The 20,812-nt window shown below is 42.6% G+C and overlaps 1 protein-coding gene across 12 annotated transcripts in view; it reads left to right on the forward strand.

Annotated features, from left to right (window-relative positions):
* The window catches only part of PTPN4 (protein tyrosine phosphatase non-receptor type 4), a 227,045-nt gene that overhangs the window by 13,734 nt on the left and 192,499 nt on the right, over positions 1 to 20,812 (forward strand). Inside the window, exons 2-3 of one of the 12 annotated variants that reach the window (XM_065560477.1) lie at positions 19,839 to 20,001; positions 20,342 to 20,522. The exons of 8 other annotated variants lie outside the window; for them this stretch is intronic. The gene's annotated coding sequence lies outside the window, so the exon portion shown is untranslated. Of the gene's footprint in view, positions 1 to 19,838; positions 20,002 to 20,097; positions 20,523 to 20,812 lie in introns of those variants that run through there. 3 more of the 12 variants (XM_065560479.1, XM_065560476.1, XM_065560485.1) reach the window with 3 other exon arrangements.

The raw sequence follows: 20,812 nt of genomic DNA on the forward strand, positions 1-20,812 counted from the left end.
TGACTCAACGGGTAGCCATCAACAGCTCGATGTCTAATTGGCAGCCGGTATCAAGCGGAGTGCCCCAGGGGTTAGTCCTGGGGCTGGTTTTGTTCAACATCTTCATTAATGATCTGGATGGTGGGATGGATTGCACCCTCAGCAAGTTCACAGATGACACTAAGCTGGGGGGAGAGGTAGATACACTGGAGGGTAGGGATAGGGTCCACAGTGACCTAGACAATTGGAGGATTGGGCCAAAAGAAATCCGATGAGGTTCAACAAGGACAAGTGCAGAGTCCTGCACTTAGGATGGAAGAATCCCATGCTCCACTACAGGCTGGGGACCGACTGGCTAATCAGCAATTCTGCAGAAAAGGACCAGGGGATTGCAGTGGACAAGAAGCTGGATATGAGTCAACAGTGTGCCCTTGTTGCCAAGAAGGCTAACGGCATATTGGGCTGCATTAATAGCATTGCTAGCAGATCGAGGCCTCTGTTCGGCACTGGTGAGGCCACCCCTGGAGTATTGTGTCCAGTTTTGGGCCCGCCACTACAGAAAAGATGTGGACAAATTGGAGAGAATCCAGCAGAGGGCAATGAAAATGATCAGGGTGCTGGGGCACATGACTTGCGACAAGAGGCTGAGGGACCTGGGCTTGTTTAGTTTGCAGAAGAGAAGAGTGATCGGGGATTTAATAGCAGCCTTCAATTACCTGAAGGGGGGTTCCAAAGAGGATGTTCTCAGTGGTGGCGGATGACAGAACAAGAAGCAATGGTCTCAAGTTGCAGTGGGGGAGGTCTAGGTTGGATATTAGGAAACACTATTTCACTAGGAGGGTGGTGAAACACTGGAATGGGTTACCTAGGAAGGTGGTGGAATCTCCATCCTTAGAGGTTTTTAAGGCCCAGCTTGACAAAGCCCTGCCTGGGATGATTTAGTTGGTGTTGGTCCTGCTTTGAGCAGGGGATTGGACTAGCTGACCTCCTGAGGTCTCTTCCAATCCTAATCTTCTATGAATTTATAATGGAAGGTGGAAGGCACCCTTAATTGCAAACATTGTTACCAGCTCCACCTATGCTGGACAGACTGCAGTTGTTCCCAAGTCTCTCCCTCCCACTGAATGTCTATATTTGGGATTAATCCTCAGATGTTGTTGGTAATTTTCCAGATTGAATCTTTTTTTATTTCATGGCTATATTTCCAATGTCACTTTGTATTTCTCTGTCCTCAGTGATGTTCTCAGCACCTCCTTCATGTTGTATTTGCATATGATACTGCTGTTTACTTCCTCTTTCAGATCATTAATAGAGATATTACAGAAGACCAGTACTATCAGTCAGTGTGGCATCCTAACAGACGCATATCTACAATCATTGTTCCATGTGATATATTCATTTACTGTCCCATTCACACAGGCATTAAGTTATATAATCCAGTGGTTCTCAACCAAGGGTCTGGGGCCCCCGGGGAGCCGTAGGCAGGTTTCAGGATGTCCGCCAAGCATGGCCAGCATTAGTCTGGCTTTCTGCCCAGGGCCCTAGCGAAAGTCCTGCCATGCAGGACTGCAAGGAATATTGCAGGGCCCCGAGACCTACCACCCGGGGCTGAAGCCTCAGCAACGTAGCTTTGTGGTGCCTCTGTGGCATGGGGCCCTGGGCAATTGTCCTGCTTGCTATCCCTTAATGCCAGCCATGGCTTTTTTATGCAGAAAACCAGTTGGCCATAGAGTTTTTATAGCATATTGGGGTTGGGGTGGGGAGGGGCGTGAGGGCTCAGAAAGAAAAAGGTTGAGAACCCCAGATATAATTCACCTTTTGAACTTGCCACACTGAACCAGGAAAATGTAACCTCATTGTTAGACAACTGAACTGTACTTGGAGCTTCCCTTGGAAAGCACTCACCATCAATTAGTGCAGAATGCAGGGGTTTCTCTCACATAGGTGAGCTGCCATGTGATTGACACCTGTGGTCTGTACTGATTACGTATATGCTTCAGAGAGCAATTCAGTGTTGTTGAGCCTATAAGGTCGTAATTGGTATGGGGCCTAGCTATGTGTGAGATCAACTGTTGCCCAAATCATCCATTTTAGACATTAAAATTGTAGGTTTTTGTATTGGCACGTAACAAGGTACTGCTCCTGCAGGCTCTAATGCTGTCTCAACACAACTTTGAGAAGGGCATAACCCCTTAAGGCTGAGTTTTGCATGGATAGTCTCCAGATGAAGCACATGAAGGAAAAGGGCATGTGATTGAGGAAAATGTTAGTTATTGGGGATTTAAAGCAGAATTATTGGTTCAGTCTAGGAGAAACTCGGGACTGGGAAAGACCTGGAATGAGGTTCTCCACAGAAATTGGCAGAAGGATAGTTGCCTGGGGAGCAGTGTAGCAGCCAAGGATCCAGAGTTGGAGACTGGCAGAGCTCTCTCTGCCTAAGTAGCCTGGAGCATGAGCCCAGAAGCAAGATTAGTGAGAATCTCTGATAAAAGGATGATTATAAATTCCAGGCAAAAGGCCAGAAAAGACCTGGGAAGCCCAGATCCAAGGATGAAGGGGGAATTGTTTTTGTTTAACCATACCAATAAACTAGACCCCATAAGGAGGGAGACTAGTTGAAACAGTTATGTGGCATCTTATGTGGCACAAACTCAGGCATGATGGGACATAACTGTTACAGGCAACCATCTCCATAGTATTTGAGTACTTGTTGGGTCACTTATTCTTGTGTTCTTGAATTAGATTTCCTGGGGCTGAGAAAAGGGATTTTTCAGTATGTGGCTCATGATCTTGGGGATATTGCCTCCTGTGGTCCACGGCCACCAGACACAGAAGTTGGTCAGTTTTAGGGCATGGTATAAGACATTAATTTGGCTATGCTTTTGATAGATTTATGGATGACATTAATAGATAGGGCAAGTGTTTGAGTAATTCTTAGTATGTAAGAGGATCTGTTGTTGGGCCTTTAAGTTTGAAGATTTATTTTGATTGTCATTTTATAAACAATTGTTTTTAATAAAGTAAGCTGTGGAGAATCTGAGCCATTGACTTATGCTCATGTGTGAGCGTTTTCTCCAAATGAGAGTTTTTGGAATACTGGATATTTTTTTTCCTATTCTTTGGCACCAAGGAAGACTGAATAGAGCACTAACTGTGCCAAGAGTCGGAAAATAAGGAAGTTACAGTTCAACACAATTTTTTCCTTCAACCACTAACCATCTGTTCTTACTTCCATGTCATCATAATTAGAAATATACCATAAAATCAAACACACAGTGCACCAAAGTTATAAGAAAATAGAAAAATAAATAAATCTTTGTTACTCTTGTACCCATCACCATCATATTTAGGCTCATGAATTCCATGAACCTCAAGAGTATGGGAATGAAATGATTAACTTAATGACTTCATCTTTCCGTGGAACTGAGTTCCCTCAACAAAGCCATTGAAGTAGAAGGCATCTCATCCTGTTTTGATGCCATTTATTGTTTCTTTGTCTGCGACAAACTTGGCACCAAGGCAACTACTAAGAAGTCATGAATTGAAAATTCAGCCTCTGCTAATGGCATAGTGGGAGGCCAAAGCATCTTTCACTAAGAAAATCTCAGTGCACCTTGTCCTTCCTGGTGCTAGGCTCTTCATTTACACCTGTAGTGCTGTCAGGGTTCTCCCCCCCCACACACTCTGAACTCTGGGCTACGGATGTGGGGACTGCATGAAAGACCCCCTACGCTTATATTCTACCAGCTTAGGTTAAAACTTCCCCAAGGCACAAATTCCTTTCCTTGTCCTTGGATGGTATTGCTGCCACCACCACCAAGTGATTTACACAAAAATTCAGGGAAGGGTCACTTGGAATCCCTATTCCCCCAAAATATCCCCCCAAGCCCCTTAACCCTCTTTCCTGGGGAGGCTTGAGAATAATATACCAACCAGTTGCCATGGTAGTGTGAGCACAGACCAGACCTTTTGTCTTCGGGACACTGAAATCAATCAGGTTCTTAAAAGAAGAACTTTATTCATAAAAAAGTCAGGATGGAAGGTAACTTTACAGGATAATAAAAAGATTTAAAACACAGAGGATTCCCCTCTGGGCTCAGCTGGACAGTTACAGGAAAATTCACAAGCCAAACAAAAGATAACCTAACACATTTCCTTGCCCTACTCTACAATTTCTGTGGTTTTAGATGGATTATTCTATTCCAGGTATATTTTCAGGAGATATTGGACCTGTTTGGCTTCTCCCTCTGTCCGGAGAGGGAACAACAAAAGAGAACAACAAACAAATCCTTCCCCCCCCCCAGATTTGAAAGTATCTTCTTTCCTCATTGGTCCTTCTGGTCAGGTGCCAACTAGGTTATTTGAACTGGGTAACCCCTCACAGATAAGGCAATCCAGTACCTCTGCCAAGGAGGGATTTTATGCTACTGCAGACGTGCATGCTACTGCATACATATCCTTCCCCCTATATTTATCCTTTTCCCCACCAGTGTTGAACATGGGGTGAAATTTTGAGATGCCTCAGGTTGCAGTGGCAACAGTATGTTAACGTTCGACTGTAATGCAGATGTTACCATAATTTAGCTGTCTGAATGCCTGAATAAATTAAGTACCTGGATAAAAAGCAGCTGGCTCAAGTTCAATCTGTATAAGACAGAAATCATGACTGGATAAAGGAAGTACTTTGAGGAACTGGCAGAAACTCTGACTTCATCTTCCTTTGAAAGCCACTGCTCTCTGATTTTTAAGTTAATATGCAGTTTCTAAATTGTCTGGACACATTACTGTCCCTAGACACCAGAATAGCAGCAATGATCAGAAAGTTACTATTTAGAATGATGCCCTTTCCTGCTTGATGTACACGCAGACATGGTGATCTGTGTCTTTGTCCTTCATCCCGGTTGGGCTATTAGAATATGTTCTACCTGTAACTCTTTGTTAAAGCTACACAGAAACCAGCTAATTTAACATGTACTAGTTCACTGGTCAGGTAATGCATGTTACTGAGTGTACCTTATGCTGGTACATTGTACGCTGTCTTCCCATCCACTTGTAGATCTGTTTAAAAAAAAATTGTGCTGATTTTTCAAGGCCTTAATGGGCCGAAACTTAATTATATCAAAAACCATCTCATTTCTTGTAACTCGCCTAAACCGCTGAGATCAGCAGAGTTGCTATTGTTGAGGTAGCCCAACTTGAGATGAAGGCACTGTACGCTGAGTTGGCAAGCCAGATAGTCTGTGATGATTGGCCATTTATTTCTATGGCCCTTAGCTCTCTACTGTTTCACTCCCTATCTTCAAAGGTGAAAATGAGCCTTTCTGTATTTGAGTTTTATGTAGCACCCTATAATTTTGCAATAAGGCAGAATTGCTAGTGATTTTCCACTGAAGATAAAAAATCTTAAAGTGAAATTAATGAAGGGATGAATGTAGTCCTATTGGGTGATATGTTTTTCTTAATTGTGTTTGTGGAGACTAAATAGAATGTTTGTGGATGTGTTATAAACTTGTAAGTAAATGCAAAAATAGCTCATTAACTCTACTGTATTAGCCTTTGATTTTATAGTATATTTCTATTTAGATGTAGGAGCAAGAGAAGATGATTAGTGCCTGAAGGCAAGAATTTTTATTTAGCTTATTTTTCAGATTTGTCTTAATATTAGGGTTATTGATTAATTGCAGTTAACTCACATGATTAATTAAAAAAAATAACTGTGATTTATAAAATTAATCACGATTAATCGCAGTTTTAATTGTACTGTTAGACAATAGAATGCCAATTGAAATTTATTAAATATTTTTGATATTTTTCTACATTTTCAAATGCATTGATTTCAATTGCAACACAGAATACAAAGTGTTCAGTGCTCACTTTATATTATTTTTATTACAAATATTTGCACTGTAAAAATGATAAACAAGAAATAGTATTTTTCAATTCACCTCATACAAGTACTGTAGTATAGTCTCTTTATCGTGCAACTTACAAATGTAGATTTTTTTTGTTACATGACTGCACTCAAAAACAAAACAATGTAAAACTTTAGAGCCTAGAAATCCACTCAGTCCTACTTCTTGTTCAGACAATTGTTAAGACAAACAAGTTTGTTTACATTTATGGGAGATACTGCTGACTGCTTCTTATTTACTATGACACCCGAAGGTGAGAACAGGCGTTCGCATGGCACTTTTGTAGCCGGAGTTGCAAGGTTTTTGCATGCCAGATATGCTACACATTCATATGCCCCTTCATGCTTCGGCCACCATTACAGAGAACATGCTTCCATGCTGATGACGCTCGTTTAAAAAAAAGTGCGTTAATTAAATTTGTGACTGAACTTCTTGGGGGAGAATTGTATGTCTCCTGCGCTTTTACCTGCATTCTGCTATATATTTCATGTTATTGCAGTCTTGGATGATGACTCAACACATGTTGTTCATTTTAAGAACACTTTCAATGCAGATTTGACAAAAGACAAAGAAGGTGAAGGTACCCATGTGAGATTGCTAAAAATAGCCACAGCACTCGATCCAAGGTTTAAGACTCTGAAGTGCCTTCCGGAATCTGAGGGGAACAAGGTGTGGAACATTCTTTCAGAAGTCTTAAAAGAGCAACACTCTGATGTGGAAACTACAGAACCCGAACCACCAAAAAAGAAAATCCATCTTCTGCTGATGGCATCTGACTCAGATGATGAAAGTGAATGTGCATTGGTCTGCATTGCTTTGGATTGTTATTGAGCAGAACCCCTCATTAACATGGACGCATGTCCTTTGGAATGGTGGTTGAAGCATGAAGGGACATATGAATCTTTAGCGCATCTGGCAAGTAAATATCTTGCAATGCCGGCTACAACAGTGCCTTGTGAACACCTGTTCTCACTTTCAGATGACATTGTAAACAAGAAGCGGGCAGCATTATCTCCTGCAAATGTAAACAAACTTGTTTATCTGAGTGACTAACTGAACAAGAAGTAGGACTGAGTGGACTTTTAGTCTCCAAAGTTTTACTTTTTTATTTTTGAATACAGGGTTTTTTTGTACATAATTCTACGTTTGTAAGTTCAACTTTCATGATAAAGAGATTGTATTACAGTACTTGTATGAGATGAACTGCTGGCTTTCCCCACCCTAAGTTCATTCTTACCACCAGTGATGGTACTGGAATGTCTCCTTGCTTCAGCAAGCGCTTACTTACCCTGTGGTTTTCTCTTAGTGTTGTAAATAGTTAAATAAGTAGTTCTTTTGTTTCTTAACAGTTAGTGTGTTAGTGTTGTAGATTAGCTAGTCCCCTCTGGGATTTAGCCCAGGGACAGGCCACCGAAATTGGACTTGGCAGCATCGGTGCAAAGTTCACCTCTGGCACCAGTCTCCCGGTGCTGATTTGAGTTCCAAGGAAGCTCTTGCAGTGAGGGCGTTCCCCGACCTCCCGTGAGGCAAAGGGAAAGTCTGGGGAGGAGAATAGACCCTTGCGGGATAGTAAGGCTACGTCTATACTTGCAGATGTAGAGTGCCGGGAGTTAAACCAGCCCTCAGAGACAGCAGCAGGGAAAGTGCTGATGTGTGTTCACACTGGGCTCCTTGTGATTGTGGAGCACGTCCACATTAGCAGCTCTTGCAACACCACAGAAAGCAGTGCATTGTGATAGCTATCCCAGTGTACAAGTGGCTGCAGCGTGCTTTGGAAAGGGTTTGCAATGCCTAATGGGGCAGGCACAGCATCACACGATACAGGTTTCCCAGTCCCATTGTTCCATGGGCATCCTACGAGATTGCCAGCTGCTTGTCAAATGAGGGGGTGGGGAGTGTGACAAGAAGTGTGTTGTGTGTATGTGGGGGGAGAGACGTGTTTTGGGGGGCAGAGTGTGTTAGCATGTTATCTTGTAAGTTCAGACAGCGGCAGGAGGAAGGGGGAAACCCGACATCAGTCCCTACCCCCTGCCTCTCTCTCACTCTCATGCATGCGAGCGCGCACAGACACCTGCCTCTGCTGCAGAGGCATTCCACAGTAATGGTTTGCTTTGTGTCCTGGAGCAGATAAGCATGCATGCTGTCAGAAACGGAGCTTTGAAAGGGGATATCCACATTCCTGCAGTCGAGTTCAAAACACTGACCAGAGTGGCCACTTGACTTCAGGGGATTATGGGACGTTTCCAGAGGACAATCGCAACACAGTAATGCAACACGTCATCCACCCTGACACCCCGGCGCTTCAGCCGGGGCGCAGAAAACTCTATGCTTCTCGTGGAGATGGATTACCAGGGGTGCCCCAGCCTCGGGGTCTGGGTGCTCTTAAGTGCCTTGCCAGTGTGGACACCTCACGAGTTAGGGAGCCCGGGGCTGATTTATGCGCTCTAACTTGCAAGTGTAGACAAAGCCTTAGTCTCCGGAGGCCAGCCAGGCACTTGCATCGCCAGCTAGGGCAACCAGCCTTCCTAGGGACCCACCGTCCACCCCAGGTAGTGGCAGAGGTCCCCAGCACCTGGAAGTCCTGTCCACGCCGGAGGCCTTCCAGGCTGCAAAAGACATTGTCTTTGCTGGTGTCCCCAATGCCCTGCCAAGACATGGTTGTCTCCTGGGGGAAGCCCAGCCCCACCACAAAAAGGGCAAGGGCTATAAGCGCCATCAAGGCCAATAATCGGATTCTGCCTCTGTCGGGCTCTTCCCGTTACCCTCAGGGTAATAAGCGGGCGTTTTGAGGGTGCGCCCCGAGGGCAACGTCCTAGTCTACAGACAAGATCCTACCCTCCTTCTGTTTTCCAACCACCTTTCTCCTTTCCTCCCCACTTGGACTGCAATAACGACAGACGGCTGGGTCTTCAGCACTGTGGCAGTGGGGTACACCCTACAGTTTATTTCTACCCTTCCTCCCATCTCCCTTCCCCGTCCCTCTTCAGGGACCCTTCTCACGAGCGGCTTCTTGCCCAAGAAGTGCAAGCTCTCTTGCAAGTCGGGGCCATAGAGGAAGTCCCCGTACATCAGAAAGGGAAAGGGTTTTATTCCCGATATTTTCTCATATCAAAGACCAAGGGCAGTCTATGTCCTATTTTCGACCTGCCTTGAAGTTTCACATGGTCTCCCTGGCCTCCATCATTCCTTCCCTGGATCCTGGTATGCCGCTTTCGATTTGAAGGATGCCTACTTTCATATATAAATATTCCACAGATACAGACCTTTTCTGTGTTTCAGTGGGGACCGCCCACTTCAGTTTGTGCATGTCAGTGGCGGCAGCTTATGTCAGATGTCCAGATTTACCCGTACCTTGACGACTGGCTGATCAAGGGCTGCTCCAGAATACAGGTCCAGCACAGTGTCACCGTGCTACAAGCTATGTGCCACGTTCTGGACCTGTTGATAAATGAACAAAAATCAGTGTTAATCCCGGTCCAAAGGATAGAGTTTATCGGAGTGGTACTTGACTTTACCCGAGCCAGGGGATTTCTGTCGCAGGACAATGTCAGATCTCATTGCCAGCGTCTCCACACACCCACTCACCAAGGCCTAGGTTTGCCTCAGGCTACTGGGTCACATGGCAGTGTGCACTTACGTCGTCTGCCATGCAAGGCTCAGACTGCAGCCCCTTTAACTGCCTAGCGACACTCTATTCCCCGTTCAGGGATCACCTGCACAAGGTCATCATGATCCCGCCGAAAGTGCTTATCTCTCTGCAGAGGTGGACTGACCCAAAGTGAGTGCTGGAAAGAGTACCGTTGGAGAGTCCACGACCCACAGTCTCCCTGATATCTGATGCCTCAGACCTCGGTTGGGGAGCACATCTTGGTATGCTGCGGACTTGGGACATGGTCTCCAGAGGAACTTGCACTGCATAAAAACGTCAGAGAGCTCAGGACCATCCGCCTGGCATGTCCGGTCTTTCTGACACACTTCTCCAGTCGAGTAGTACAGGCGTTGATGGACAATATGGCCTCAATGTTCTGTGTCAACAGGCAAGGGGGAGCGTACTTGTGGCTCAAATGTCCTTGGCGGCCTTCCTAGCAAACGTCCCTATCCAGGGCATCTGCAGGGCCGCGATGTGGTTTTCAGGTTTCAGAGTGGTAGCCGTGTTAGCCTGTATCAGCAAAAACAACAAGGAGTCATTGTGGCACCTTAGAGACTAACAAATTTATTTGGGCATAAGCTTTCATGGGCTAGAACCTACGTCATTAAAATATGGTTTTCAATACACACGTTCACGACGCATGACACCATCACCCAGCAAGCCAGAGATGACGCTGGATTTGGCAGAGCTGTGTTGTAGTCAACACATACATGAACTCCTATCCGCCTCCGATGGCACTGCTTGGGAGTCACCTACAATGGAATGGATATGAGCAAGCACTCGAAGAAAAGACAGCTACCTTTTTCATAACTGGTGTTCTTTGAGGTGTGTTGATCATGTCCATTCCATGACCCGCCCTCCTTCCCCACTGTTGGCGTTTCCGACAAGAAGAAACCTAGGGTGGGGGGCAGCCGTCAGCATCCCTTATACCGTGGCATACGCATGCCACTTCAGAGGGCGCCAGAGCCAGTCCCGTATGGATACTACTGAGGGGAAAACTTCCGGCACCGGTGCATGTGGCAAGCACACATGCCTACAATGGAATAGATCTGAGCACTACATCTCAAAGAATATCGTAATGGGTCTGGGGAAAATTCTTAATTTAATCTATTGTAGCAGTAGAATAACTGCATCTTTTGTGAAGTAATACTGTAACTGTCAGCACTGTAAATGTCTATTGCTTGTCTAAATTGTAGCAAAGTTGCAGGTTTTAATGGGGAGACAATTTCTTTTTCAGTGTAATATCTTGCAAGTACAATTTTCAGTCAGTCTTATGGAGCACTTTCATATCTGTAAGTCTTCCTATAATATGAAGATTGTACTTGGGTTTCCAACACACCGAAGTGCATTATTTATACCTTCTTTGTAATTTTCAAAATCCATGGATTTTGTGAAAAGCCTCTCAGAGAAGTTGCATGGTTTTAATAAGCCTCATATATCTTCTACTCTAATTATAAAAAAGACTGTATGTAATTATAGGTTGGGAAAAAAGCCGTGCTTATGCTGGTAACTAACAGTGAATATTTTAATTGCTTACAACTGTCTTGAGAGTTTGTAATCTTTTATTTAATTAATCTTTAGAATGAAATTCTCCTGTAGGAATTTGCTGCTATGGAGTGCATACATATTGTCCAATGTTAATTTTAGCATTGCTGGCTCTTCTGTCCATCTTTTTTTCTGTCTCTCCCTCCTTCCATGCCCCCTGTGGTAGATAAGTTGCTAAAGTGGAGTCCTGTTCTGAGGATATGTTTACACAGCAAAGAAAAACCTATGACTGGCCTGTGGGCCTATTTCATTGCTGTGTAGACTTCCTCTAACGCCCCGTGAGGTGGGAGAGTTCCAGAGCTTGGGCTCCAGCCTGAGATTGGAAGTCTACACAGTAATGAAACAGTCCTGCAGCCAAGTCGGCTGGCATGGGCCAGTCATGGGTTTTTCGTTGCTGTGTAGACATACCCAGCGAATGTGGCCTTGCACTCCATATGCTTTATGTAAAGATGCATATGAGCGTGAATATGATGTAACTGGAATATGCTTTATACAAAGGGTCTCTTGTAAGGTATCATAACAAAGGTTATAACCTACTGAATATATTCCTCCTATTTGTGCGCATGTATCATTCTTGTATCTGAAGCTAGAAATATGAAGTATAACTCTGAGGTCCTATTGTAATTATGCAAAGTGTGGGCCATTAATGGTGGTTTAGAATCTTGATGGCTTCCATTGACTAGGGCAATTGGTTGTAAATGGTTTATTTACATGCAAGTCTTCCTGTGTATGTGTGGGCCAACCCAGGAAGAATGGAGACTAGGGGTCTTACACTGACATGTAACCATCTCACCTGATAATGAAATGCATGTTAAATTTGGTACTTTTCCATTTAGAAGGAGGGGTGGGGACCCAGAGAGACAAAAGGTTCCTGCCTTGTGCCAAAGCTATAAACCTGGGGGAGCAGGACCAAGGGGCTGCCAGTCATGATAAAACCCCTGCTTACCACCTGAGACGTCTGCTGGAACTCACAAGGACTGTACCATGAAGCCTATCAAAGAAGGGCTTTGCTGATACACACTTCCAAAACCCACTCCCCTCCTCACTTAAGAGCCCCTTGACATCTCACTCCCCCAAACCATCACCCTCCCTAATCTTGTATTGCCCCCTCATCATCTCCAGACTTCAAGAAACACAAGAGAAGTGTTAGACAAGCAAGAGTTGAATAACTTAGTTTCTTTTAAGCAGTACAGCAAACTGGTTCCAGTTCCTCCTTGTTGCCTGGGCTAGGCTTGGAGAGAGTAAACACTTCCTCAGCCCCTCCCCCAGCCTTCCTGTGCTTTCTATCTATATCCCTGCAGTAATGACATTTAGCTCAGTGGTCTGATTTGTCTTGTGTATCCCAAGTTTCACCACACTTAAAAACTACTTTATAAAATTGGACATAAAAGTGTCACAGCACACTAATACTAAAAAAATTGCTTACTTTCTCAATTTTTACTATATAATTATAAAATAAATCGATTGGAATATAAACTTACATTTCAGTGTGATACTTCAGCTTGTTTTTAATTTGTGAGCCTTGTCTGAAGCCTGAGCCCTAGGTATCGGGGTTGTAGCATGTAATTTAGCTTTGCAGGGCCCCCTCTGGCGTAGGAACCTTGGGCAGTTGCCCTGCTTGCCACCCCCTAATGCTGGCCCTGCACTTTATGTCCTCCTAAACCCATGCTGTGACCCTCCTGGGAGCTGCAACCCCCAGATTGACTAACACTGATCTAGATGAGTTGAGTACCCCCTGGAACATCTCTTGGGTATACATATATCTGGTTGAGAACCACTGATGTAGCTAATACCTTTCCTCTCTACCTTAGTATGGAACTTGTATCAAAAAGCGTATCTCTATAATTTTCATAATTTTCCCACTGTTCACCTCTGTCAAAATATCAAAAGGATCTTCTCAGCAAAGCCAAGAAGTAAATTTGGAGTTTCTAGGCAAACACTCATCCCCACCCAAAAAAAGGAGGGAAAAAAAAGGGAGGGGGAGGACTACTTCAGGTACATGTACAAACTACTTGTTCTCCTTTTCTCATTTTTTTTATCCAAACTTCCCAGGTTAAAAAAAGAAAACCTGGGTTAAAATTTAGTATGTGAAATTTCAAGATGAGGGTTGAAAATCAGGCTTATAGTGTTAAACTAGCTTATGGCATGGCTACTGCCACTCTATAGCTACACCTTCCTGTTCAAAGTGTATTTTATAAATGCAATTCCCAGAGGAATATTGCAGTAAATTTATACAATGGCTGAGCATAGGATAAAGCAATACAGAAGATAGATGGAATGTTGGCCTATTCTGAAGATCCACAGTTTCCTTGCTCCCTTCTCTATTTATTTTGTTTATATTTCTGTAGTGCCCCAAATGTGCTAGGTGCTGTACAGACCATCAAAAGGCATGGTAGCTGCCCCAGAGAGTTTATAGTCTGCAGAGCTGAATATTTGCAGTTCCAATTGACTTCATTTGGAGTTACGAGGGCTCAGCATCTCTGAAAATCAAATACTAAAAGTCTTATCTGAAGCCTCTCTTCAGTTGTCTGCATTTGTTGGTACTCCTTTTTCCTCCTGATCTGGGCTTAACTTTTTCAGGTTAGAGAGCGCCTTGAGTGAAAGAGTAAGGTTCATACCATGAGGATCTTCCCATTCCTGTTCCCAGCTGTTTGATCCCAGAAAGGGTTACCCTGATAGGAGGACATGTGTGGTATCTCATGTTCAAACATTCAAGATGACCTTAGTGAGTAAAGAGTTGGAAAATGAGTAATAAACAGTATTTCAATTTTTCCTTCATCAGGCATCTGCAGAAAAGGTGTTACCTGCGTATCTTCCTCTCACTAAGTTGACTGAAACAGCAGGCATGGTGCTCCTGTTTAGCCTTGCTGTAAGTGCCCTGTCAAGGCTGCTTCCCCACTATGAACTTTAGGGTACAAATGTGGGGGCCTGCATGAAAACTTCTAAGCTTAACTACCAGCTTAGATCTGGTCCGCTGCCACCACTTCCAAAATGCTAATTCCCTTCCCTGGGTAGCCTTGAGAGACTTTTCACCAATTCCCTGGTGAATACAGATCCAAACCCCTTGGATCTTAAAACAAGCAGAAATTAACCATCTCCCTCCTTTCTCCCACCAACTCCTGGTGGATCAAGATCCAACCCCCTTGGATCTAAAAACAAGGAAAAAATCAATCAGGTTCTTAAAAAGAAGGCTTTTAATTAAAGAAAAAGGTAAAAATCATCTCTGTAAAATCAGGATGGAAAATAACTTTACATGGTAATCAAACTTAAAGAGCCCAGAGGAATCCCCTCTAGCCTTAGGTTCAAAGTTACAGCAAACAGAGATAAACACTCTAGCAAAAGGTACATTTACAAGTTGAGAAAACAAAGATAAAAACTAACACGCCTTGTCTGGCTGTTTACTTACAAGTTTGAAATATGAGAGACTTGTTCAGAAAGATTTGGAGAGCCTGGATTGATGTCTGGTCCCTCTCAGTCCCAAGAGCGAACAACCCCCAAAACAAAGAGCATAAACAAAAGCCTCCCCCCCACCAAGATTTGAAAATATCTTGTCCCCTTATTGGTCCTTTGGGTCAGATGTCAGTCGGGTTACCTGAGCTTCTTAACCCTTTATAGGTAAAAGGATTTTGGAGTCTCTGGCCAGGAGGGATTTTATAGTGTTGTACATAGGAGGGCTGTTACCCTTCCCTTTATAGTTATGACATGCCCATAAATTCTATAGACTGTGCACAGGCTTGCAGGAATTCTGAATGGCCATTCCTGAGGTGGACTCTGCAGTTTCCTATAGGGATGTAAATATCTGTTTAAAAAAGTAAACCGGTTAAATGATTAAAATTACGTTGTTTAACCGGTTAACCATTAACCAAGGTAGGCCCGGCCTGGGGTCCCACCGGGATGGCCTGGGGTCCTGCTGGGGCAGGGGTCTGTCTCGTCCCAGCTGGGGCATGGGGCCGTCGGGTTTAACGGGTAAGGTTGCTTAATCGGTGAGCCTAATGCTTACCGGTTAACCCCTTTTACATCCCTAGTTTCCTCACATTCTTAAACAAGTGGGCCTCTTCTTAAATGCAGTCTCCTTCTGGGACCTTTTTGACAGAGTGGTCAAGGGATGTTGTTGTCAGAAGACTTTTGATTTGGGAGGTGTAGAAACAGCCATGGCCATTTGTGTCCTATATTTCCAAAACTGCTTTCTCACTGCCTCATGTAAATTCACACTTGGACACAGGTTTTTGTTTAAGATCACTCACGGGAACATCATCAAGTGCCTTCTTGCTGTCAGTATTATCTAAATAAATTAATTACATTAGTAGTAATTTTATTCAGATTAATCAGTTTTGTTTAAGAGAAATAGTTATTAGGTTATCAATGTAATATATGTTAAAAATTAGGGAGGAAAAATTAACAAAGTGTTTTTTATTAATAGTGTCTTATAAGGATAATACAGTACGGAAAGGTGTTCACTGTTAATGTTCTGGTTTGCAATGTATAGTAAAGCAATTTTATGTGAGACTTATTACATTGGTAGGTCATCTAAACCATGGATTCCAGAGAGCATGTATTCCTGAAAAAGGAATAATGTTGCCCAGCTGGACTGCTGGAGCGGGACAAGCCCCGGATCCTGCTCCCTGCCGGGAGCTCGAGGGCCAGATTAAAACAGGCCGGACCTAAGAGTAAAACCACTACCGCACTGTTCAAATGGCCAGGAAGAGTCAGACCTCAAAATGTACCAACACTAAAATTTGGCCATGGAATATTGACTCAGTACACCGCTTCCTCGATATAACGCAACTCGATAGAACACAAATTCAGATATAACGCAGTAAAGTGGTGCTCCGGGCGGGCGGGGCTGCACACTCTGGTGGTCAAAGCAAGTTCAATATGACACGGTTTCACCTATAACGCGGTAAGATTTTTTTGGCTCTCGAGGACAGCGTTATATCGAGGTAGAGGTGTATATTCTGACAAGTCTGCAGTAATTGGATGGAAGTTTAAACTTCTAATTAGTCAATATGCTATTTCAAAAAAGGCTATAAATTAGATACATTTCTATTTTTGACAAATGTTTGATTTGCTACTTCTGAGTTCCCTGAGCTTTAATTTGTGAGTGATTTGTTGCCTTTATTAAGAATTATTTATATTTATTACTCCTTTTTGGATTGTCAGTATTGAGTTCTGTGGACAATAGCTTATTATGTGTGAAGTTTGGAGCTAACTAGAACTTGTACATATTTCAAGAGTCAAGAGGACCACCAACGGTTTAAAAGGACACAGTCAACTTGAAATCAATTAGCTTAATAAAAATTAAATTTGAGGAACAATTTTGGGTACTACTCCTGCTCCTGAATTCCCCTTCCAATTGTTGAGTTTACAGTGACTTTCCTGCTTTTAGAATGTTCTTTCTTTTTGATGTTGCTATATACAATATACACAAAAATAGGGAAATGACTAACTTGTAGAGGGCAAATAGTTCAACTTCATATACACAAGCTGCTTTCAGATGTACAAAATAAATGTAAACAACTTTTGTTTTGTTACAGCAGTCCTAAGTGTTACACAGTAACAGTTGAGAGAGGTGAGGTTTTTTGTGTGTGTGTGTCTCAGCGCGGAACCCTTGGGTCCTTGATCAGACCCAGTTTTGAAGTTTGATTAATTTCTCCCTGTCAATGAGGAGGGGGAGCCGAGGCAGTGATACATAGTATATAAGTCAGTTGCTAGGTGAGCAGGTGTGGCTAATGGGAGTTTTGGGGACTGTAAATGTGAATCCTGTGCTTGCAAGTAAATGGACTTGGTGAGTTGTGTGTTTGGTCGGTTTGTCTGGTTGTGTTACTTTGTGGCTGGGATTTTGGATCCCTGAACAGGCTGAGTAACAGGTCTGTTTTTTTTCATGCCTCTGTGAGGAGCATCTGGCTTGAGCCCTTAGATCTTTGTTCACATCCAGTGTCTGAAGTCTGAGTGATTGATTCCTCCCTGTCAGCAATAGGGTAATGCTAAGAATCAAGGTTTATTTACTAATCAGTTGTCAAAAAAGTGCATCTAACAGGGGAGTTTGGACAAGGGGGTGTGGTTCCTTTCATTTAGATATGGCTGTATGCCACATAGCAGGTATGGATGGTGAGAAAACAGCTGCTGCTACCTGTCTTGGATGTGCTGTTTTCCTTTCTGCCAAAGGACAGAAGACACTTCTGATGCATGGAACTGTGTGCTGTTTGGAAGCACAAATTTCAACACTGTAACATCCAAGAAAATAAAGACTTCTTGGACAACCAGATTGTGAAATGATTGCCACAGGTATCACAAAGGGAAGGATTGATGATGAATGAACTGGAGATAGTAGAAACCAAAAAAGCAAACTGGCGATTTGTGACCAAGAAGGGAGAAAGATCCAGGAGGCATTCAACCTGGCTAAGGGACTTGAATCATTATACAGTGCTCAATGAGTCAACTACAGAGGAATCTGTCTCTGGAGAAACAGAACAGAAAGCTGGAGGAGGTGTGTCCAGTGGCCATCCTGCCTGTTATGAAACAAGCAGGTACTGAGAGAGAGGATGTTCAGCCATCCCAAAGAAGACAAATAGTTGTCACTGGTGACTCCATATTAAGGAAAGGAAACAGAATTTATAAAGGACACAAAGATAACAGGTTAGTGTGCTGCCTCCTGGAGCAAAAATACAAAGTTTGATAGCAAGATTGGGTGAGATTATGAAATCATCTAGCAAATTTCCACTGGCAATGATACACATTGGAACACATGGTGTGACGTCACATGCAACTTCACAAACTATAGAAGATATTTAATGGATTTTGGAAGAGAACGGAAGAGGGAAGTCCTAGTCATATTCTCAGAGATCCTTCTGGCCCCATGAATGCCTGAAGTAAAAAAGGAAGAAAATACTGGAGGCAAACAGTTGGTTGTGTAACTGGTGTGAAGCTGCAGGTTTTGTTATTGTGGAACATTGAGCCACATTCCAGTGGGAGAGGTTGGCTGTATGAAGAGTATGGCTTGCATCTCACAGGTATGTGGCTAATCTTCATATCTGAAACCTAGCTGGAGTGGACAGCTAGCAACTCAGAGGAAGAGTTCTAAGAAGGCAAAAGTAGTTCAAACTCAGCGTGAACAAATAGAACCAGTGTGGCAAAGAATATGAAGAGAAAACATTTTTCAATAACTTATATACTGATGCTAAGAATAAGAAGCAAGTGAAGTTGGAAAAACTCATTTATAAGAAATTTGATATGATTGGCATTACTGAAAACTGGTGGGATGTATCGCATGATAGGAGTGTTAAAATCTGTTTATAACTTGCTTAGGAAAGATTAAATGGGTAAAGAGGTTTAGGGAGTGACACTCTAAATTAAAAATACGATTACCTGTTTTAGAATTGCTGATAACTCAGACCCACAGGATCCTGAATATGTATAGATCAGTGTGCTAACTAACATAACTAGAAGGGGCAAAGCGGGTGTCTGTGGGTTCTGTTAGAGACTATCAAATGAAACTGGAGAACAGGATGAGTTAATCCTTATGTACATGTCTGTAATGTGTGGAAAGAAAAATTGTTTTGTATCGGGCACGTCCATATCAGAAGCTTATGCTAGAAGTCCCAGCCAGCCAGATAGTAAAACATTATTAGAGTTTCTAAAAATTATATATTAATATTTTCTAACACACATGGTATTGCACCCAACACGAGAACTCCATTTTGGACCTAATGATGACTGATAACTATGAATGTAATCACTGGAAGTTTGTGGTTGCTTACGGACCAGTGATCATGACCTGGTTACATTTAATAGGGGCAGAGAACAGTCCCAACCTGCAATCTCTCTCTCTCTCTCTCTCTCACACACACACACTCTCTCTGCTTCAAAAAGGCTAATTTCCCAAAGCTGAGGAAAATTGTGAACTACATTGATTGGGAGGAAAAAACTTAAAGAAAAATGTGAATGAAAATTGGCAGTTCAAGAATAGTTTGTTAGATGGCCAAAAAGCAATTCAATTCAAGGCAGAGGGCAGCTTTGGCTAAAAGCCCTTTCTTGTTCAGTGGCAAAGTGAAGGCAGCAATTAGAAATAAAAAAAGCAATATACACTGGACTCCCGCTAGAACGTGGGGTTTTGGATCCATGCGCGGTCCCGCATTAACGCGGGGACCACGTTACCATGGATTCCAATTAAGGTAATTACATTTGGGATCCATGCGCGGTCCCGCGCTATAATCGAATTTGCGCTGTAAAGATGCGTGTTTTAGCGAGGGGCTGTTGTATAACAAATAGGAAAGGAGGAAATAAATCATCCCTAATTTATATTGATTGCTATGACCTATAGAAAATTGATGATAAAAGCTAAAGGCATCAGGGAAAAATCCAGGACTGGCAGGGTTAAGGATGATGAGTTTAAGAGTATTCGGAACAGAAGAAATTTTAACAATGGTATAGTTCCATTACTAAATAGAGCTGATAAAATTGTTAATGGACATGAAGAAAAAGTAGAAGTATTCAATAAATATTTGTGTTCTGTACTTGGAAAGAAGAAGCAGAATGATTAAATATTTTCTAGTCCATTAGGAGGATGTTAAACAATATATACTAAGGACGTTTTTAAATCGGTTGATCCCTGATAACTTGCACCCAGAAGAACGACAAAAATTATTCAAGGGCTGGAGAAAATGCCTTACAGTGAAAATGCCTTAAAGAATTCAATCTCTTTATCAAAAAGAAGATTGAGAGGTGACTTGATTACTGTATACTTACCTTCACAGGGAGAAAATATTAGATACAAAAAGGCTCTTTAATTTACCTGAGAAAGACCTAACAAGAAGCATTGGCTGGCAGCTGAAACAAGACAAATTCAAATGGGAAATAAAGAATGGATTTTTAACAGAGGGGGTGATTAACCGTTGGAACAACCTATCCTGGGAAGAGGTGGGTTCCCCATTTCTTGATGTCTTCAAATCAAGACTTGGATGCTTTCCTGGAAGATGTGTTTTAGCCATACACAGTTATTGGACTCAGTACAGGGGTAACCAGGTGAAATATAAGGGCCCATGTTACACAGGAGGTCAGACTAGATGATCTAATGGTCTCTTCTAGCCTTAGACTCTATGAATCTATGAAGAAATTTATGGGTATGGTAGTACAATAGCCTGTAGCTTGTTAGTTTCTGAGCACTTATTAACCTTGCATATGGTGTTTGATCATTCTTTACAATACCTTTTCTTTTAGTTGGTTTCACTTCTAACCCTCATTTTTTTTTTAATTATAGAATTTAACAACACTGTCATGTTTCTTTCATTCTTCAGTGAACACTGAACTTGCTACTGAATGTAACTGAGTCCAGGTGATTAAGGGACACATCCATTTGTGTCTTTCTCTTGCTGAACATCAACACCTGAGGCATTTGCAGAGAGTGTTCTTTCACACTAAAATAAAACTATTAAACAAAAGTAAGTTTAAGAAAGAAACAGAACAAGTATGCAAGTTGAATTTTTGCATGATGCGTCATTTGTGTTCAGCTCTGGATTATTCTTGGTTATCCACGTCTGCTAATGAAAATTCAGAAATTTTAATTTCAAAACTCAAAAATGTGACTCAGATGGTTCCACTCAATATGGCAGTTTTAGTAAAGGGGATACTAATTCATATTTTGACAGTTAAAAGAATTGAAAATCTACCTGATCTTCTTTAAATCCAGTTTACTGTTTGTATTAGGGCAAGAAAACCTGATCACCGACTA

The sequence above is a fragment of the Chrysemys picta genome, chromosome 11 (genome assembly GCF_011386835.1).
Source record: "Chrysemys picta bellii isolate R12L10 chromosome 11, ASM1138683v2, whole genome shotgun sequence".
Lineage (NCBI taxonomy): Eukaryota > Metazoa > Chordata > Testudines > Emydidae > Chrysemys > Chrysemys picta.